Below are 13,378 nucleotides of genomic sequence, written 5' to 3' on the forward strand. Positions count from 1 at the left end.
TGCTGACAGCGTAGACGGTGGTTCTGAAGACGTCCACCTGCTTGGTGTGTGTGAATGGAAATTCGTCGATCCCGTTCAAGTGTCATTTTTTCGACTTGTGCGTAAGCTAGAGAGTTCTGATTTTTTTTTTGTAACTAATTGCTTATGTGTTAATAAATCAGAATCGAAATTAATTTTAATCACTCGATATTCATTAATGATTGAATTAGTAAGTGTTCCGATTTCAATGGACAACCTGGTATAATGGGCACTCGGTAGAGCGCAAAATCTCCCCTTAAAATTAAATTGAGTTATGTATCTCCATTTGTTCCAAATTTATGATTGATTATGCATTTTGTACGTTTTGTGTTATCTTGACCTCTAAAAATTTCGTACCAAGTTTGATTAAAATCGTCTTTTGCTGTAATCCTGGTGATTAACAAGCAAACAAACAAACAGAGGTTAAATCATAACTTTGCTAGTGGAGGTTATAACTCTACTACATATTCCAAGAATATTTGAAACTAATAAGTTCCTTTCGTATATTTAGACTCATCTTACATTATATGTTGATATTTAAAACTCAATTTCAACAAATCTCCTCGTTTTTTGGCTAAACTATCACTACAATTAAAGTAAAACAAAAAGAAGGGAAAAAATTGGTCGATTTCCCCCTTTTTCCTCCTTTTGGCTGAAGTGGCCAATCCCACAGAAAGGAGGGCAATGAAATAAACTATATTAGGAAAAGATGCTTTCTAACTCCGGCCTGCGTCATATTGAAATGAAGCAGGGAAGGAAAGTCAGTTGAATTTTCCCCTTCTAACTTGTTATTATTATTTTTTTTCAGTCCTTTTTTAGTTGAGAAAAAAATAATTTGTTATCAAAATTTGTGAATAGGGGAAAAAGTAAGAACGAGGAGAAAGAGAGAAAAGAGACAAGGGATAACTCAAAAATTTTAATTTCTTTTTTTTTTTGTGAGTGAGTGTGCTGCTACAATATCCCATTTTTTTAAACAAAAAAAAAGCTTACAAGAGTACTCAAGTGGAGTGAACCCCCCATCCCTCAACTTAACCTAACTATATTCTCTATACAATATATATGCACACAACATGGTCTCAGTCTAAGAACAAAGATGTGACATTTAGCAGGAAAGTAAAATCCGTGAAGAGAAAAATGAAGTTGAAACGAGAACCAGTGACAAAAGGATTCTGCAAATTCTAATATTGAAAAAAATCGTGAAGTGAATGTGATTGAGATTTAATATTATCTCTAGATATAATACTATTGAGTCCATATTTTCCTTAGATTTCAATTATTTCATCAAAGGAGTTTTATTGGAAAGAGAGAGTCTGACGATTGTTTTATGACATGCCTCGGTTCACATAGGTAAGAATATTGACAATACCCTTTAATATATGACTTTTTGCTTTGCAAAAGCAAAAATGATGAATTCAAACTTTGTAATGTGTTTACAAAGATATATAAAAAGATAAATGGTTGTAAGTAAGTTGTTTAGAAAGCCCAATCTGCAATATATCTATAAAAGGAGAATTTTACCCTCACTTGAAACATTGGGGGTCTCCCCTTTTCTTCTTTTTGGGGTACTGGATTTAAAAATACGTAGAAAAAATTAGGAAAAAGATTTCACTAAACCAAAATGAAAGGCTTTTACTAGCTCCAGAAATGTAGCGAGTGAAAGGCCTTTAGGGTCCTTGATGGTCTAATTGTCTCCAGGTATTTGAAGGGGAGAAAAGAACATAAATGAAGATAATAATATTTTTCATTTCTTATTCTTTTTATAATAAATAATTTTGGGAAATCTCCAAGTTAATCAGATTAGTGATAAAGGGAAGTAAGTCCCTCTAAAAAAAGTTTCAAAAAAAGACAAAAAAGAGAGACATAGTCAAATATAAAAGAAATGAAAACAAAAAAAAAACAACAACATTGAAATGATTTTGAAGTCAGTTACTGTTTATTTAAGAAAAAAAAAATACATATACTATAAACATACAAATATTATGTTTAAGTTTCTCTTCTTCTTTAAAGCACTGCCTTCTTTCTCTCTCTTAAAAAATTTGGTTCCTCATATTCAAGACTCAAACAAAAATTCAATTTTTAGAAAATATTATATTTCTTTAATATCTTACAATTTTTAAATCTGATGAATCTATTTTGAAGTATATATAAATAAGTTAAAGCTCATTAAAAAATCTTGATTCATCAATACGAGAATAAAAATATAACGAATCTTTTTTTGGACTAGACTTAGAGAGTAAAGGAATAGCTCTTCCTGATAAACGCCAAACTAGGTGGTGACCAGCTCATGATCACTTTTTGAACGACAATAACAATGAAAAGTTGTGTGATTAATGAATATACATTCATCGACGTAGGACGTCAATATTATAGGAATTACATCATGTACTCGCGAGCTACCACCAATTTTCATCCGTTAGTGAAAGATGTATGGACAAATACTTATTTGTGAAGGCCTTTCACGCCTCCAAGTTTGTAAACAGCTGGCTTATATTATATGTCCAGGTGTAGGAGTCAAAAGCAAATCTTTAATATCGCAAGTACCTATCTTTAAAGAGTTTTCTGAGTGAATTATAGTCTGACTATGAAATACGTTATTCATAATTTGACTTCTTAATTGGATAAAGAAAGTAAATTTATCTCGTATTACAATAATTGGGATGGATCCATTTTTGTTTGAAATCTTTAACCAATTATAATTCAAAATATAATTACTATTCCTGAGTAAGATATAACTCTTACTTTGATATAGAGAAGGCCTTCACTCAAAGATATATCCTTGATCTCCATACAACCGACTCTTGACTCTGTACGTTGTCATCATTAATTTCAAGACAGATCACAATATTCTCTAATCATATAATTACAATTTAAGGGGCTTTTCCAAATAAAATTATACTTTCCTACAGGGTTGGTATTATGCTCAGTGTACGAAAGAGCCAAATAAGAAACCTTATTCAGATTTTATGTTATCTGATAGTTTGATACTAATTTTGATTACAGTTTATAAAACAGAAATGTTTTGCAAGTATATAACTCGGTTTTTTTTCAACTGTCTTTACTTTTTAACCATAAAAATATCCACATAATAAATCAAAAAACACAGTAACTGCAAAATTTTATTATGAATAGAATATAGCTTCATAGAGATCCACATTGATATATTTTTACTTGTGTTTCTTGGAAAAATATTATAGATAACCCAATTTCAAGAAAGAGGTAGTAGATTATACAAAGACTTTTTCTGGATCTGCTAAACTTTACAAAATTAGATATATTTATATAATGCTAGTATTATGTACCTTCGAAGAATGCTATCCAAAACATACTTAAGATGTATCAAGTCAGACCCAAAACGATTTTTTGGTCAAAAAACTAATTACTTATTAATTGGTTATATAATTTCAAATCAACCCTTTATGATTTTGCGTGCATATTCACTTTAATACTTATTGCAATTTCCTTACGTTTTTGGTCCTATAAATGGGATCCAAAATATAGATCAAAAATATTCGATTGTATGTGATTTTCCTTTTTTTCTGTTATAATTATTTACATACATTTTGCAGATCAAATTATATTCTGTAGTTAAATGATCTTTTTTCACAAAAAAAATTGTATTTGAGTATGAAATTTTTCTATTTAAAATATTTGACAGCAAACCAAAAATAAACTCAAAAAATGATTGAGTATGCCTTCATAAATTAATCTAAAAATCAAGTTATCTTATAAAAGCCAATCGTTTTAAAATAATTGAAAAAAATATATAATATATGGCAGGTCATGTCAAGATTTTACTAGACCCATACAGACCGTAATTTGCCCAATCCTGGGTTAAGGAAACATATTCCTTGGCCTTTGTTGAATAGTAGTAAAAAAAGAAAAAAAAAACTTCTTATATCTTCTTTTGAGGTAAGTTAAAAATGGACACTTATTTGATATCCAAAATACTGGCAAACTGTCGTGTTATACAGATATTGTTATGTTTAATTTTTTTTTTTACTTTTTTTTGGATGAAAAGTCATATAGTTTCATTACGAAAGCTATGAATGAAGAAAGATTGGGCGAATAAACAAACAAACACACAAATTTCAAGGTCTCCAAACTATATATTTCCTTAAAAAGGTAGTTAATAAGAGATCAAAGGACACTTTTTGAAAATCAGAGGATAAATATTTTTTTATCTTCTTATTATTCTTTAACCACTAAGTCTTGTCTAGTATGTACCTATATAACAAGAAATTAAATTTAAATCTGATGCAAAACAACTGCATTACAAATACCTAATCTAAATGCATAAGTAAAAAAAAGTATTCATCTAGATTTTACTTTTTTTCTTTTGCAAATAAGAAATCTTTCGACTTGTTTTGTTAAATGAGGGATTGATTATATTAATATTATAGAAAATATGTTTGTAAGTAGACAATATATTGAAATTTCGGACATACGTTAGTAGATCGAATTAATAATTCGGTCCTTTAAAGAAGTTCCATCTCTATGAATCTCAAATAACAATTCTGTCTAGTTGATCCAAAGAAAACCTCGATATAGATCTGTTTTATTGAAAATCAAGTCTCAACTAATTCTATAGATGAATTGGTGAGGACGTCATCTATGTTTCAAAATGGTAAACAATGGCATAATAGAGTCATATAAAGTGAAATTTATTGCATAAATCATATTTGTACAACTCATAATTAAATTAGGATTGGGTAGAAAATAGGTTTATAGAATAAGACGTGGAAAAAAATCGATCTACGATTTGAAAACGAGAAAAAATTGATCTGGACCTAAATATTTGGTTTAGAAAAATCACTTAAGACCGAACTCTAGATCGAATTCTAGGTTCATATATTTTGAATATACCACTTATTATTATTATTAGTGTTGTTTATCACATTATTATGTTAAAAAAAGAAACCGAGAATCAACACGGTAACCCTAATAATTTGAAGAATCTTTTAGAGGTGAGCTGCTTAGCTGTCATGTCGTTTCATTAGATCATCTACAACATCTAAATCGAGGAGAAGAAGGAAATAAACAAGGACATTGGAAATAGTTATTCCAATGTCGATCCTCAATTCAAGATTACTCTCCATCTTTTATGAGCACACATAAATCTTTATTCAGATTAAAAATATAATTGAAAATAGTAGAAAAGGAAGTTAACCCCTCAGGAGTTATATAATAATGATAGCAGCTTAGGGACACAAAATTAATTATTCAATTTGTCAACTTTAAAAAAACAGGCGAGGTAAAAAATAAGTCCAATTTTCATCTCCAATTATAATGTTCTTTAAGTTTGATGACTTAAAAAATGATAAAAAGCTTTTGGTAAAAGTAAAAGCAACGACAGCTATAAAAAAATTATCACAGAAATTTAATGAAAGCAAAGTTTCAAATTATGTAATAGCAGTTACAAATACTATAAAATGGTTCATAGTTATTAGAGAGAGAGGAAAAAATGAAAGAGTAAAATATGCATCAGCCGAGAATTAAAATTTGTTAGATGTTTCATCATCAGAGTTATTGACATGACAAGAAAACTTGCTGAAATTATTAGATTGTTCCCTACTTATAGCTAAGTAGATCCAAAACTACAAACCCAGTGGAGAAAAAAAAAAAAAACGAAAACGTCATCATTACATGTTAAAATATAGTTACTTACGCGACAACTTTTTTGGCCCTAGGGTCGTCGAATGTACTTAAATATTACTGTATAAATAATTATGTAACCTCCTCATAAATTCACGTCGAATGTACGTACAATATAAACTCTGCTAAGGGCATTACGTTACCTCAGTAACAGAAAAATTTACACTTTATTTTGTTGTCAGCTGTTGATATTTCTGCTTCGATTCTCCTAAAAAATTATCAGAAGGTTGATTTTTTAAGATTTTTTAAATATACCTTTAATTGGTCAGGTGGAGTTACAATGATTAGTTATAAGTAAATATTATAATATTACAATTCCATATACAATTTTATAATTAAAAGTCCATATACATACATACATTAAGTATATTTTTTTCTCCAGAAACGACTGAAACGCGAACCTGCGAACATTGAACTTCTAACATGTTGTCCATTGAGCTACGTCGTTTCATTAATTGAATTATAACTAGCTCATTTTAAGCTGTTACCAATTTTCTACAACTATTGAATAATAATTTGGAAGAATTGCTAAGTACCAACTGATTTTAGACTCTTTTTTTTTTGAAAGGAAAGGTTGAGTGATACAATAAAGGTAATGACGTAAGGAAATAAAAGGTTGGATACTTAATACGAGAAAATAAGGAAGTGAGTTCAGATCAATGCTATTAGACCAATGTTAACAAACAACAAAATCGTAGGTAAAAGACAGCAGATGAAAAAATAACTCCCCCGCTCTTTCTAGTGACGTCATTTGGCGCGTTTGTTTGAAATATGTCATTCAAAAAAGTTACAAAATGTTGTTATTTAATTTTTTTTTCCCATTGATTCTTTATTTATTAACGCTATGTTAGGGATATTCAATTTTTATCTATAGTTATATTCCTTTATTTGGGGTGACAATGAGATCATCTCTTATGATAGTAAATTTACAGTGCAAATATTAAATCATCGCTGACTAACCTTATTATAATAACATTGTGTCAGATGTGGTGTCATAAAAACAACGTCCTGCGTGGGGTGCTAATATTATTAGTGATGAAAAACGTGTGTAAAATGGGCATTAAAAAAACCCCGAAAATCAACATTGTAACCTGAAAATTTGTCAACTATTTTTTAGGAGATCAGCTACAATCAACTGCAGTATGGGAGGAGGGGGAGATGGAAATAAACTAGTATATGGGCAAGAATTACTCTGATGTCGATCCCCAATTCTACTCTGAGTCCAACAAGGACTTATAATTCTAACTCCGTAACAAATCCTCAAGGTTACTCTTAGTTCGATTCGGTTTTGAATGTAATTGAATCATTAATCAGGAATAAAATAATAATGACAACTGCAAAGGAAAAGAAAATTCATTCTTCAGATGAACGATTAAAAAAAACATAAAACAAAAACGGACCAGCTAAAAAATTCAGTTGATTTACATCACTAAATATGGTACATAATGTCCTTGTATTATAGCCTTACATAGATAACTAACATAACTGTTGAGCTTTTAAAAAAATAAGAACGTCATTTGATTCATTTTTCTGTTTTGTTTCGTTACTAACGATATTATGTACATATTTGATAAATACGTCATATTTTGCTTGATAATGCGTTTTAAATTGTTTTAAAAATAACTTCATGTACTTATATATGCCTTAATTAAAGGTATTAAATATCCGCAGAGTAGGAAAACCGCATTCGGCAAAAAATATTACGTATATAAATAGTTGCAAAAAAACTTATTTAATTTAAAAAAATCTATTTTTTGCGTGTCAACGACAATAGACAAATAAAATCATATTTATGGGGGAGGAAGGGAAAAAATAACATTTTTGAAGCTTTCATATCCATCATTGTATTTATTGTCCAAAAAATATTGAAACTTGCACACACAAGTAATATTGTAATGGTTAATAATAGCTATAAACATATTCTTACAACATCTTGGAAAGTCTACACATATTTAGCAATAGGATTTCACATATTTAGCAATAGGATTTAACATATTTAGAAAGGAAAAACTGTTTGTAATATTTATCGTGCAGCACTGTAAATGTTTTAAGGATATCAAGAAATGGTTTTGAGCTGTATTCCATGTAAATCACATTTTTGTAATTGTCATGCAACTGCAAGTTTTGGGTCTCCACACTGTATATTTAAATATAATTATAAAACTGTCCCTGCTCTAATGCTATTTTAAATGCTTTTCTTCTATATAGCATCTCCATTATTTTCATCTTCAAAAAATCATAAATACATAGTTGATGTTGACAGGGGTATCACTTTAGTAGTAAGATAAGTTGTCCTCCCGTTTTACAACAGTCCCATGCCAACATAGCTCAAAGTATTTTTCTAAATATTGGGGTAGACGATGAAAGCCGTGTCCATGGGGTACAAAGCTGTCATGATGGCAGCTCGGAGCGAGCGACTCCAAGACACTCGAAACATCAAAGTCGAGGGTGTTGAGATCAGAGCTGGAGAAGGACAACATGGAGACAACCATATTGTTACTGCATACATTTTGGTTCTTCTTGAACGTATGACTTCTAAATTATGTAGGCAGTCCGAAACGAGATTCAACAGTCCCGGCAGCCTTTTTGTTGTTGCACCAGAAGATTTCCAACAAGTATTTTATAAATATCTGAAAATTCCTATGCTAAAATAAGGAAGGAGATTCTGAGTATGAGGCATAAAAAATGACTCATACTACCAATTGCGGTACAGATATGTCAAATGCTATATGAGAGGAAGGAGGGATCATGAGTCATTTTTTTTGTCAAATATCTAGTTCTGAGAAATAAGTTAGAAAAATGTTGAGTAGTAAATATAGCTCACTACCTTGACTTATTCATATAAGTTGTAGAAAAAAAGCCCCTTATTGCTCACATAATGAAGCAATGTGTATGTAGGTATATACTTACATAAAGCCTTGAAAAATCCTACATATTTGTGATTCCAACAAATTCTATGTACTTCAATATAAATAACATTTTAAAAAAAGTAATAAAAAAAAATATATACAAAAATAAAGTTCTATTTTTTATTTTGAAGAAGGAAAAAAAAAGAAGATATATGTATGAGAAGATAAGTTTTGTTATTTTAAACAAGGGATCAAGTCAAAAGAGTCCTTCAAAAATACAAAAGCAAGATAAATAAAAATATTTTATTTATTAATTTAAATGGACTTAAACGATTTTTCTGTACAAGAAAAATAACAAAATTCGAAAGCTATCAGTAATTAAAAGTTATAATTACTAAGGACCCGAGTGTGAGTGAGAAATTCTAACAAAATAAAAGTCGTTAACGAAGGTCTTAATACTTATAAGGTATATTTAATTCTCTTATTTTCTTAATGGAGGCTTTTCTTCTCTTATTTTTTTAAGGAACAAACTCTAAGGTGCTTTCTATTCAACACCTTTTCAAAAAGAAAAGAAGAAAAATATAATCAATGTGCGAATGTTTAAAAAGTATTTCCTGTCCATTGTGATTCTACTTGCATAAAAGCATGTATCTACCTATAACTAAAGCCATTCCATGCATAAATGTAGATATATGTGGCCCTTCAACACAAAAACAAGCAAGGATGGGCTCAGATTACGTACATATTATATATTCTTCAACTTTTTAGTTACCTTACAATTATAGCAATAAACTATTTGGAATAAACCTTCGGAGGCGTCGTAAATTGTCATCTGATCATATTTAAAGAAAAATAACATGATGGATTCTATTTAAAAGGCTATATCAGACTATTACTAGAGATGATAAAATAGAAAAAATAGAAGAAAGTATAGTAGTGGTTACATAATTACTAGGGAAAATTTATAATTCTTCATTTAACGACAGATACATATAATGACACTTTTTTTGGCGTATTTACACACAATAAACAGTATATTTAAATATAAATAGGGATATAGTTAGAGAATATATTCCTCCTTGGCCACAAAAAAACCCTTTCAAATGGACACAGAAGGCCTTGCAGACGTTGAAAATATATTTATGACCGTTTATTGTTTATTGAAACTGATCTTCAATGAGCCTAAATTTCTTTATCCCCATTTGGCCACCATACGCAGCTGTAAAAGGGGTTTAAATCCGGAAATTTTGTGCCAATAGCTTTTTCCGAGAAAGGCATATTTACAGTGAGCCAAAACTGGATATTCTTTTTTGGTATGTGCAGGGACCCCATCGTGCAAGAATATATATGGGGGACTTTGGAGATCTTGAGGGCTTATGGAAGACTTTTTAAACGGTGTTCTTAGACAATTTTTAATTATTTCCCCGACAGACCTTCCGATGCGGAGAAGGGTTGCAACCATTACACGTTTGGTCGTGGCATTCTTGGAAAATGCGACTCCATCGATTTGACAAAAATAAAATAAAACCGATCAATGAGGCTAACTATAAGTAGCAGAACTTTAGAGATTCAATTACCAGATTTATAGGGTTTTAAAAAATGATGCGTAGTTATGCAGCCACGTGTATGTTGTAACTTTGTGAGGCGACATATCAGCTGACAGATATAACTATATAAACTATAGTGCTCCTTTTTTGCTGATACGTTAAATATTTAATAATGGGAGGAATAATTAATACGACCTCAAATCAGAAATTGTAATTTAAAGTACTTATTTGAAAAAAAAAAAAAAAAACTTTTCCTTTCCTATAAATTTTTCTTCAAGATTGTTTTTTACACTCATGGAGGACATAGTATTATGTTGTAATAAAAAGAGACTTTCCATTCATACTTTAACTTCATAATCAATTAGTCTTTGTTTAAAATATACTCATTGATAGTGCAAAAAGTTTTCCTTCACCAATGGAATCACTTGTACTTTCTATACATAGAGTATAAATATATATATTTGGTACATGACAGGGATGCAGAGATTAAATTGACAACAAAATAATTTAAATAAAAGTGTTTTTTTTCTTCAACAACAAATCATTGCAAAATGCATTCCATCCCCCTTCCTCCATAAAGCTAACCCTTTAGCTACTTTTTTTAAAATAAAATGTTTATCGATCTTTTTTTCTTTATTTTCTTTTTTACAAACAGTTTCTTTCCATTCAATTTTCAATAATGTTTAGACATTCCTTATAGATTTTTGTATAAAAAAATATATTTTTACTCTAAGCTAAAAATGTTATTTTAAGAAAGGGGAAATAATCTTTTGTTGTTGTTGTTGTTAATGTCCTTGAAGCTTGCTCAATGTTTAACATTAAGTTGCTTCATTATGCTATTTTTATCTATCGTAGAATAAGAAATTATTTATTTTCTTCTCATTTTTTGTTAGAAAAACGATTTTTTTTCTTAGTTCTATCTAAGCTTTTTCTTTATTTCCGGAGAAACGTTCCATTGATTGAATTCTTTTTTTAAAGAAAAAAAAAGATTTCTTATACTTTTTTTATGTACAATATTGTTTGTATTAAAAATAAATATAATATAAATTGATTTTTGATCTATATTTATTAATGATAAAAATTGAAACTACTTTTTTCCTTATTCCTTTCATGAAAGCATTTTACATTTAGGACATAATATTGTATGTCCCATATCTTTTGCTTTGATAAGTTTTTATGACTTTTAATAAAAGGTTATTGAAACATTCCCGATTTGAAAGTTATATAACTCTTTTAATAACTTTGAAAACATGGTTTATATTGGTTAAATTATTATCAAATAATTTATAATGCTCTAACTATATATATTCATCTTTAAAGACCTTAGTTCCTTTGTTCTATCTATTTATCCTGCTCTTTGAGACCAATTGATAGGTCTCCAAAATATGCAAACATTGCTATGTTATAAAACTCCCAAACAATGATATATTAACCCTAACGATTTTTAAAATGTTTCCTGTAAAGAGCTGATTAGCTATTATGAAGTGTTATTAGTTGTGCTGAAAATAGGGTGCATTTTGCAGCTCCCTCTTTTTTTTGGAGTTGACAAACTGTGGAGTGAATTTTCTTTTCCTATGCTCTTGTCATTATTATTCAATTTCTAAGGAGTTAACTTCCTTTTCTATTACATAAAAGATATCATTGAAACATAGGAATCCGGATGGAACATTTGCATGAGCTTGTAGCTGATATAATTAAACGTCATGAAAGCTAAGCCTCTCTCCTCCAATACCTTGTTCAAATTGTTAGGGTTGATTTTCGTTTTTTTATATGCCCACAATGCTCCTGATTGGCATCACTAGTTATTAGATAGGCTAAAAACAGATATGAGAGGGGAAGGCAGTTATTAAGTAAAGATATGCACAGGCATGACTTAAAACTACAAAATATTAGTGCTCTTTTTGATAATTTAAACATAAAAGTGAGCAGGGTCTACTACAGTTTATATAAAAAAATTTGACATTTTTTCTACAACTCTATTAATAGAGTTGTAGTGGTTTTTTAATAATCTCTTGGACACTGGCCAATCGGAGCACGGAGAGTATTTAACCATATTTTAAGAGGCCTAAGCTATTTATTCCCCACCCCCTCCTCTTCTTATATTGCAATAATATCACTCACACTTGAAGGTACTCCTTTGGGGGGCGCGGGGGAGTAAAACAAATATGTAAAGATATTTGTAATAAATATAATATTAAGTGAATTTATAATGTACTATTATTCATTATGAAGTTTGAACCAAATACGGGCAATTTTCCTAACTAGCAATTTTCTCCAGGGCAATCTTCCACGGGCAATTTTCCCCAGGGCAGTTTTCCTTGTACCCAGTAAGGGAAAAAAACACTCCGTATCTGATAAGGAGCTAGATAGAAATTACTCCATTGGGAGTGGCACTTATGTTTATTACCTAGTCTCACGTGGTCTTGCATCTAATGTAATGAAACGTGATGAAAACTAAACTGCTCGTCTCTTGAACATTCTACAAATTGTGAGGGTCACGATGTTAACTTTCAGTTTATTTCTTTATAACCCAAAATGCAAACAATTTACAACGCCTATTTTTAACTCCCATTTGAATTTGTTGGATTACTATCGATCATTCATGAGTACGCAGACTCGTGCTTTTTATAATTGGATATCTTCTGCAGTTATGGAAAAAAACACTGTTCCCATTACAAACAAAAAAAATGGTTAGAATTTACAATTCTACCAATGAATGATAGTATTTTTGGTATATTTATCTGATTTTTTTTTTTTTAATTAAGAAGCAAATATATGAAAAAGTGTACAGAAATTTAGAAAAATAAAAGAAAAAGTTAGAAAATTATATTGATGATACTCCATATATATATATGAATATCTGAGGAAAAATGGAAACATTTTTTTATACAAATCAAAGTTAATTTATGTACATATTTGAATAATAAAGTTTCCCATTTACATTTGGTCTTTAAATAAAATCAGATTATTGTTTAAGTACGAACAATAGATGTACTCTTTGTTCAAGTTATGAATAAGAAATTGAAGAGGGAAAAGAGAAGGGAATAGAAAGAGAAGAAAAGGAGAAGAGGGAACAAGTAAGGCCCTACCACTACTACTGCAGTAAAAGTTACTGACTATACTGTATAAAAAATCCTCAGTTGTGTAAAAATTTCAAAAGGAATGTGAAAGCACAAACAAAATATATACATGTATAAGTGAACTGTGAAAATATTTCCCTTAAAAATATTAAAATAAAACAGGGGATTACAAAAATGAATAAGAACTTGTACTCAAATTAAAACTTAAGTCCTATATAGAGGAAGCGACCTC

General features: G+C 29.7%; 1 protein-coding gene across 4 annotated transcripts in view; it reads left to right on the forward strand.

Annotated features, from left to right (window-relative positions):
- The first annotated feature begins 781 nt into the window (after positions 1-781).
- The window catches only part of LOC121120381 (uncharacterized), a 69,202-nt gene continuing 56,605 nt past the window's right edge, over positions 782-13,378 (forward strand). For all 4 annotated transcript variants that reach the window (XR_011780538.1, XR_011780540.1, XM_040715248.2 and 1 more), the window contains exon 1: positions 782-1,365. The gene's annotated coding sequence lies outside the window, so the exon portion shown is untranslated. The remainder of the gene's footprint in view (positions 1,366-13,378) is intronic.

The sequence above is a fragment of the Lepeophtheirus salmonis genome, chromosome 1 (assembly GCF_016086655.4).
Source record: "Lepeophtheirus salmonis chromosome 1, UVic_Lsal_1.4, whole genome shotgun sequence".
Lineage (NCBI taxonomy): Eukaryota > Metazoa > Arthropoda > Copepoda > Siphonostomatoida > Caligidae > Lepeophtheirus > Lepeophtheirus salmonis.